An 8,822-nucleotide genomic window follows, 5' to 3' on the forward strand; every position below is an offset into this window, starting at 1 on the left:
GTTTGTTTCTGGAGTTAGTCTGAATTTGAAATGAGCCTGTTTAAGTAGTGGGACTGTTTCTGGAGTGAATCTGCTTCTGGAGTGATTATGGTTATGGAGTGAATGTGATTCTTATGTCACCATTTTTACTTATCTAGAGGGAGTATGTTTCTGTAGTGTGTCTGTTTCTGAATAGTGTCTGTTTTTGAGTGATTCTGTTTCTGGACAGTGTCTGTTCCTGGAAGGTGATCTGTTTCTTAAATGATTCTGAATCTGACGTGAGCCTGCTTTTGGAATCAGTTTGTTCCTGGAGTGAGTGTCTTTCTGGATTGAGTGTTTCTGCAATGAGTCTTTTTTTGGATTGAGTGTTTCTGGAATGAGTGTCTTTGTGGAGAGAGTCTGCTGCTGGAGTTATTAATGTTTGTGGAGTGTTTCAGATTCTTATGTGACCATTATTTCTTGAGTGAATTTGTTTCTGGAGAGAGTCTATTTCTGGAGAGTTCCTGTTTCTGGAGTTAGCGTTTTTCAGGAGTGCGTCTGTTTGTTTTAGTGATTCTTTTTCTGGAGAGTGTCTGTTTCTGTAGAGTGTTTGTTTCTCGGGAGTGTCTGTTTTTCATATGGGTCTGAATCTGAAGTGAGTCTAATTCTGGAATGAGCCGGTTTCTGGAGTGATTATGTTTATGGAGTGATTCTGATCCTTACGTGACGATGTTTTTTTAGTGAACCAGTTTCTGGAGATAGTCTGTTTCTCGAGTGAGTCTGTTTCTGGAGAGAGACTGTTTCTGGAGAGAGTGTGTTTCTGGAGAGAATGTGTTTCTGGAGTGATTATGTTTATGGAATTAGTCTGTTTCTGGAGAGTGTCCGTTTCTGGAGAGAGTCTGTTTCTGGAGTGAGTCTGTTTCTGGATAGAGTCTGTTTCTGGAGTGAACCTGTTTCAGTAGTCGGACTGTTTCTGGAGTGAATCTGCTTCTGGAGTGATTATGTTTATGGAGTGAATGTGATTCTTATGTCACCATTTTTATTTCGTCTACCTGTTTCTGCAGAGCGTCTGTTTGTGGAGTGGGTCTGTTTCCAGATTGTGTCTGTTTGAGGAGAGAGTATCTTCTGGAGTGTGTCTTTTTCTGAAGTGTGTCTGTTTTCTGAGTGATTCTCGTTCTGCAGAATGTCTCTTTCTGGAGAGTGTCTGTTTCTTATATGATTCTGAATCTGTCGTGAGTCTGCTTCTGGAGTGATTATGTTTATGGAGTGAGTCTGATTCTTATGTGACCATGTTTGTTTAGTCTATATGTTTCTGGAGAGAGTCTGTTTGTGGAGTAGGTCTGTTTCTGGATTGAGTCTGGTTCTGGATAGTGTCTGTTCCTGGAGTAAGCCTCTTTCTGGAGTGCTTCTGTTTGTTTTAGTGATTCTTTTTCTGGAGAGTGTCTGTTTCTGTAGAGTGTTTGTTTCTCTGGAGTGTCTGTTTTTCATATGGGTCTGAATCTGAAGTGAGTCTAATTCTGGAATGAGCCGGTTTCTGGAGTGATTTTGTTTATGGAGTGATTCTGATCCTCTCGAGACGATGTTTTTTTAGTGGACCAGTTTCTGGAGATAGTCTGTTTCTCGAGTGAGTCTGTTTCTCGAGTGAGTCTGTTTCTCGAGTGAGTCTGTTTCTGGAGAGAGACTGTTTCTGGAGAGAGACTGTTTCTGGAGAGAGACTGTTTCTGGAGAGAGTGTGTTTCTGGAGAGAGTGTGTTTCTGGAGTGATTATGTTTATGGAATTAGTCTGTTTCTGGAGAGTGTCCCTTTCTGGAGAGAGTCTGTTTCTGGAGTGAGTCTCTTTCTGAATAGAGTCTGTTTCTGGAGAGAGTCTGAATCTGAAGTGAGTCTACTTCTGGATTGATTATGTTTATGGAGTGATTCTGATTCTTATTCACCATGTTTGTTTGGTTATCTGTTTCTGGAGAGAGTCAGTTTGTGGAGTTCGTCTGGTACCGGATTGTGTCTGTTTCTGGAGAGTGTAGGTTTCTGGAGAGAGTCTGTTTCTGGAGAGAGTCTGTTTCTGGAGAGAGTCTGTTTCTGGAGTGAGTCCGTTTCTGGATTCATTCTGTTTCTGGATAGTGTCTGTTTCTAGAGTGAGTTTGTTTCTGGAGTTAGTCGGAATTTGAAATGAGCCTGTTTCAGTAGTGGGACTGTTTCTGGAGTGAATCTGCCTCTGGAGTGATTATGGTTATGGAGTGAATGTGATTCTTATGTCACCATTTTTATTTCGTCTACCTGTTTCTGCAGAGCTTCTGTTTGTGGAGTGGGTCTGTTTCCAGATTGTGTCTGTTTGTAGAGAGAGCATGTTCTGGAGTGTGTCTTTTTCTGAAGTGTGTCTGTTTTCTGAGTGATTCTCTTTCTGGAGAATGTCTCTTTCTGGAGAGTGTCTGTTTCTTATATGATTCTGAATCTGTCGTGAGTCTGCTTCTGGAGTGATTATGTTTATGGAGTGAGTCTGATTCTTATGTGACCATGTTTGTTTAGTCTAAATGTATCTGGAGAGAGTCGGTTTGTGGAGTAGGTCTGTTTCTGGATTGAGTCTGGTTCTGGATAGTGTCTGTTCCTGGAGTAAGCCTCTTTCTGGAGAGAGACTGTTTCGGGAGTTATACTGTTAATGGGTTGAGTCTGTTTCTTATGTGACCATGTTTTCTGAGTGTATCTGTTGCTGGATCGTGTCTGTTTCTGGAGAGTGTCTGTTTCTTACATGAGTCTGGATCTGAAGTGAGTCTGATTCTCTAATGCGTCTGTTCCTATAGTGAGTCTCTTTCTGGATTGAGTGTTTCTGGAATGAGACTCTTTCTGGAGAGAGTCTGCTGCTGGAGTGATTATGTGTGTGGGGTGTTTCAGATTCTTATGTGACCATTATTCTTGAGTGAATTTGTTTCTGGAGAGAGTCTGTTCTGGAGAGTTCGTGTTTCTGGAGTTAGCCTTTTTCTGGAGTGCTTCTGTTTGTTTTAGTGATTCTTTTTCTGGAGAGTGTCTGTTTCTGTAGAGTGTTTGTTTCTCGGGAGTGTCTGTTTTTCATATGGGTCTGAATCTGAAGTGAGTCTAATTCTGGAATGAGCCGGTTTCTGGAGTGATTATGTTTATGGAGTGAATCTGATCTTTACGTGACGATGTTTTTTTAGTGAACCATTTTCTGGAGATAGTCTGTTTCTCGAGTGAGTCTGTTTCTCGAGTGAGTCTGTTTCTCGAGTGAGTCTGTTTCTCGAGTGAGTCTGTTTCTCGAGTGAGTCTGTTTCTGGAGAGAGTCTGTTTCTGGAGAGAGTGTGTTTCTGGAGTGATTATGTTTATATAATTAGTCTGTTTCTGGAGAGTGTCCCTTTCTGGAGAGAGTCAGTTTCTGGAGTGTGTCTGTTTCTGGATAGAGTCTGTTTCTGGAGAGAGTCTGAATCTGAAGTGAGTCTACTTCTGGAATGATTATGTTTATGGAGTGAGTCTGATTCTTATGTCACCACGTTTGTTTGGTTAGCTTTTTCTGGAGAGAGTCAGTTTGTGGAGTACGTCTGGTACCGGATTGTGTCTGTTTCTGGAGAGTGTATGTTTCTGGAGAGAGTGTGTTTCTGGAGAGAGTCTGTTTCTGGAGAGAGTCTGTTTCTGGAGTGAGTCCGTTTCTGGATTCATTCTGTTTCTGGATAGTGTCTGTTTCTAGAGTGAGTTTGTTTCTGGAGTTAGTCTGAATTTGAAATGAGCCTGTTTCAGTGGTGGGACTGTTTCTGGAGTGAATCTGCTTCTGGAGTGATTATGGTTATGGAGTGAATGTGATTCTTATGTCACCATTTTTATTTAGTCTATCTGATTCTAGAGGGAGTATGTTTCTGTAGTGTGTCTGTTTCTGAATAGTGTCTGTTTTTGAGTGATTCTGTTTCTGGACAGTGTCTGTTCCTGGAGAGTTTCTGTTTCTTAAATGATTCTGAATCTGACGCGAGCCTGCTTTTGGAATCAGTTTGTTCCTGGAGTGAGTGTCTTTCTGGATTGAGTGTTTCTGCAATGAGTCTCTTTTTGGATTGAGTGTTTTTGGAATGAGTCTCTTTGTGGAGAGAGTATGCTGCTGGAGTGATTATGTTTGTGGAGTTTTTCAGATTCTTACGTGACCATGTTTCTTGAATGAATCTGTTTCTGGAGAGAGTCTGTTTATGGAGTGAACCTGTTTCAGTAGTCGGACTGTTTCTGGAGTGAATCTGCTTCTGAATGATTTTGTTTATGGAGTGAATGTGATTCTTATGTCACCATTTTTATTTCGTCTACCTGTTTCTGCAGAGCGTCTGTTTGTGGAGTGGGTCTGTTTCCAGATTGTGTCTGTTTGTGGAGAGAGTATGTTCTGGAGTGTGTCTTTTTCTGAAGTGTGTCTGTTTTCTGAGTGATTCTCTTTCTGGAGAATGTTTCTTTCTGGAGAGTGTCTGTTTCTTATATGATTCTGAATCTGTCGTGAGTCTGCTTCTGGAGTGATTATGTTTATGGAGTGAGTCTGATTCTTATGTGACCATGTTTGTTTAGTCTATATGTTTCTGGAGAGTGTCTGTTTGTGGTGTAGGTCTGTTTCTGGATTGAGTCTGGTTCTGGATAGTGTCTGTTCCTGGAGTAAGCCTCTTTCTGGAGAGAGACTGTTTCGGGAGTTATAGTGTTAATGGGTTGAGTCTGTTTCTTATGTGACCATGTTTTCTGAGTGTATCTGTTTCCTGATCGTGTCTGTTTCTGGAGAGTGTCTGTTTCTTACATGAGTCTGGATCTGAAGTGAGTCTGTTTCTCTAATGCGTCTGTTCCAACAGTGAGTCTCTTTCTGGATTGAGTGTTTCTGGTATGAGACTCTTTCTGGAGAGAGTCTGCTGCTGGAGTGATTATGTGTGTGGGGTGTTTCATATTCTTATGTGACCATTATTCTTGAGTGAATTTGTTTCTGGAGAGAGTCTGTTTCTGGAGAGTTCCTGTTTCTGGAGTTATCCTTTTTCTGGAGTGCGTCTGTTTGTTTTAGTGATTCTTTTTCTGGAGAGTGTCTGTTTCTGTAGAGTGTTTGTTTCTCGGGAGTGTCTGTTTTTCATATGGGTCTGAATCTGAAGTGAGTCTAATTCTGGAATGAGCCGGTTTCTGGAGTGATTATGTTTATGGAGTGATTCTGATCCTTAGTGAACCAGTTTCTGGAGATAGTCTGTTTCTCGAGTGAGTCTGTTTCTGGAGAGAGACTGTTTCTGGAGAGAGTGTGTTTCTGGAGAGAGTGTGTTTCTGGAGTGATTATGTTTATGGAATTAGTCTGTTTCTGGAGAGTGTCCGTTTCTGGAGAGAGTCTGAATCTGAAGTGAGTCTACTTCTGGAATGATTATGTTTATGGTGTGAATCTGATTCTTATGTCACCATGTTTGTTTGGTCTATCTGTTTCTGGAGAGAGTCAGTTTGTGGAGTACGTCTGGTACCGGATTGTGTCTGTTTCTGGAGACTGTAGGTGTCTTAAGTGAGTCTGTTTCTGGAGAGAGTCTGCTTCTGGAGTGAGTCCATTTCTGGATTCATTCTGTTTCTGGATAGTGTCTGTTTCTAGAGTGAGTTTGTTTCTGGAGTTAGTCTGAATTTTAAATGAGCCTGTTTCAGTAGTGGGTCAGTTTCTGGAGTGTGACTGGTTCTGGTGTGATTATGTTTAGGGAGTGAATGTGATTCGTATGTCACCATTTTTATTTAGTTTATCTGTTTCTGGAGAGAGTATGTATCTGGAGTGTGCCTGTTTCTGAAGTGTGTCTGTTTTTTGAGTGATTCTGTTTCTGGAGAGCGTCTGTTTCTGGAATGAGTCCATTTCTGGATTCAGTCTGTTTCTGGATAGTGTCAGTTTCTGGAGTGAGTCTGTTTCTGGAATGAGTCTGAATTTGAAATGAGCCAGTTTCATTAGTGGGTCTCTTTCTGGAGTGAGTCTGCTTCTGGTGTGATCATGTTTATGGAGTCAATGTGATTCGTATGTCACCATTTTTATTTAGTTTATCTGTTTCTGGAGAGAGTATGTTTCTGGAGTGTGGCTGTTTCTGAAGTGTGTCTGTTTTTTGAGTGATTCTGTTTCTGGAGAGTGTCTGTTCCTGAAGAGAGTCTGTTCCTGGAGAGAGTCTGTTTCTGGAGAGAGTCTGTTTCTGGAGTGAGTCCCTTTCTAGATTGAGTCTTTTTCTGGATAGTGTCCTTTTCTGGAAATTGTCTGTTTCTGGAGTAAGCCTCTTTCTGGAGAGACCCTCTTTCGGGAGTGATATTGATTATGGATTGAGTATGTTTCATATGTGACCATCTTTTCTGAGTGTTTCTGTTTCAGGAATGTGTCTTTTTTTTGAGTGAATATCTTTCTGGAGAGTGTCTTTTTCTGGAGAGTGTCTCTTTCTGGAGTAAGCCTGTTGCTGGAGTGATTATGGTTATGGATTCAGGCTGATTATGTTTATGAGTGAATCTGTTTCTAGAGAGAGTCTGTGTTTGGTGTGTGTCTCTTCTTCGATTTAGCCTGTTTCTGGAGTACGTCAAGTTCTGGAGTGTGTCTGTTTCTGGAAAGAGTCTCTTTGTGGAGAGAGTCTGCTACTGGAGTTATTATGTTAATGGAGTGTTTCAGATTCTTATGTGACCATGTTTATTGAGTGATTCTGTTTCTGGAGAGAGTCTGTATCTGGTATAAGTCTGTTTTTATATTGAGTCTGTTTCCGGAGAGAGTCTGTTTCTGGGGAGAGTCTGTTTCTGGAGAGAGTCTGTTTCTGGAGTGAGTCCGTTTCTGGATTGAGTCTGTTTCTGGATAGTGTCCTTTTCTGGAGATTGTCTGTTTCTGGAGAGACGGTGTTTCGGGAGTGATACTTTTTATGGATTGAGTATGTTTATTACGTGACCATGTTTTCTGAGTGTATCTGTTTCTGGAGTGTGTCTATATTTTGAGTGAATCTCTTTCTGGAGAGTGTCTGTTTCTGTAGAGTGTCTCTTTCTGGAGTAAGCCTGTTACTGGAGTGATTATGTTTTTGGATTCAGGTTGATTATGCTTATGATTGACACTTTTTCTGGAGAGAGTCTGTTTTTGGTGTGTGTCTCTTCTTCGATTTAGCCTGTTTCTGGAGTATGTCCAGTTCTGGAGTGTGTCTGTTTCTGGAATGAGTCTCTTTGAGGAGAGAGTCTGCTGCTGGAGTGATTATGTTTGTGGAGTGTTTCAGATTCTTATGTGACAATGTTTCTTGAGTGAATCTGTTTCTGGAGAGAGTCTGTTTCTGGATAGTTCCTGTTTCTGGAGTTAGCATTTTTCTGGAGCGCGTCTGTTTGTTTTAGTGATTCTTTTTCTGGAGAGTGTCTGTTTCTGTAGAGTGTTTGTTTCTCGGGAGTGTCTATTTTTGATATGGGTCTGAAACTGAAGTGAGTCTAATTCTGGAATGAGCCTGTTTCTGGAGTGATTATGTTTATGGAGTGATTCTGATCCTTACGTGACGATGTTTGTTTAGTGAACCAGTTTCTGGAGATAGTCTGTTTCTCGAGTGAGTCTGTTTCTGGAGAGAGACTGTTTCTGGAGAGAGTCTGTTTCTGGAGAGAGTTTGTTTCTGGAGTGAGTCTGTTTCTGGAGAGAGTCTGAATCTGAAGTGAGTCTACTTCTGGAATGATTATGTTTATGGAGTGAGTCTGATTCTTATGTCACCATGTTTGTTTGGTCTATCTGTTTCTGGAGAGAGTCAGTTTGTGGAGTACGTCTGTTACCGGATTGTGTCTGTTTCTGGAGAGTGTAGCTTTCTGGAGAGAATCTGTTTCTGGAGAGAGTCTGTTTCTGGAGAGAGTCTGTTTCTGGAGAGAGTCCGTTTCTGGATTCATTCTGTTTCTGGATAGTGTCTGTTTCTAGAGTGAGTTTGTTTCTGGAGTTATGCTGAATTTGAAATGAGCCTGTTTCAGTAGTGGGACTGTTTCTGGAGTGAATCTGCTTCTGGAGTGATTATGGTTATGGAGTGAATGTGATTCTTAAGTCACCATTTTTATTTAGTCTATCTGATTCTAGAGGGAGTATGTTTCTGTAGTGTGTCTGTTTCTGAATAGTGTCTGATTTTGAGTGATTCTGTTTCTGGAGATTGTCTGTTCCTGGAGAGTGTCTGTTTCTTAAATGATTCTGAATCTGACGTGAGCCTGCTTTTGGAATCAGTTTGTTCCTGGAGTGAGTGTCTTTCTGGATTAAGTGTGTCTGCAATGAGTCTCTTTTTGGATTGAGTGTTTCTGGAATGAGTCTCTTTGTGGAGAGAGTCTGCTACTGGAGTGATTATGTTTGTGGAGTGTTTCAGATTCTTACGTGACCATGTTTCTTGAATGAATCTGTTTCTCGAGAGAGTCTGTTTCTGGAGTGAACCTGTTTCAGTAGTCGGACTGTTTCTGGAGTGAATCTGCTTCTGGAGTGATTATGTTTATGGAGTGAATGTAATTCTTATGTCACCATTTTTATTTCGTCTACCTGTTTGTGCAGAGCATCTGTTTGTGGAGTGGGTCTTTTTCCAGATTGTGACTGTTTGTGGAGAGAGTATGTTCTGGAGTGTGTCTTTTTCTGAAGTGTGTCTGTTTTCTGAGTGATTCTCTTTCTGAAGAATGTACCTTTCTGGAGAGTGTCTGTTTCTTATATGATTCTGAATCTGTCGTGAGTCTGCTTCTGGAGTGATTATGTTTATGGAGTGAGTCTGATTCTTATGTGACCATGTTTGTTTAGTCTATATGTTCCTGGGGAGAGTCTTTTTGTGGAGTAGGTCTGTTTCTGGATTGAGTCTGGTTCTGGATAGTGTCTGTTCCTGGAGTAAGCCTCTTTCTGGAGAGATATTGTTTCGGGAGTTATACTGTTAATGGGTTGAGTCTGTTTCTTATGTGACCAT

This window comes from Narcine bancroftii (assembly GCF_036971445.1).
Source record: "Narcine bancroftii isolate sNarBan1 chromosome 8 unlocalized genomic scaffold, sNarBan1.hap1 SUPER_8_unloc_2, whole genome shotgun sequence".
Classification (NCBI taxonomy): Eukaryota; Metazoa; Chordata; class Chondrichthyes; order Torpediniformes; family Narcinidae; genus Narcine; species Narcine bancroftii.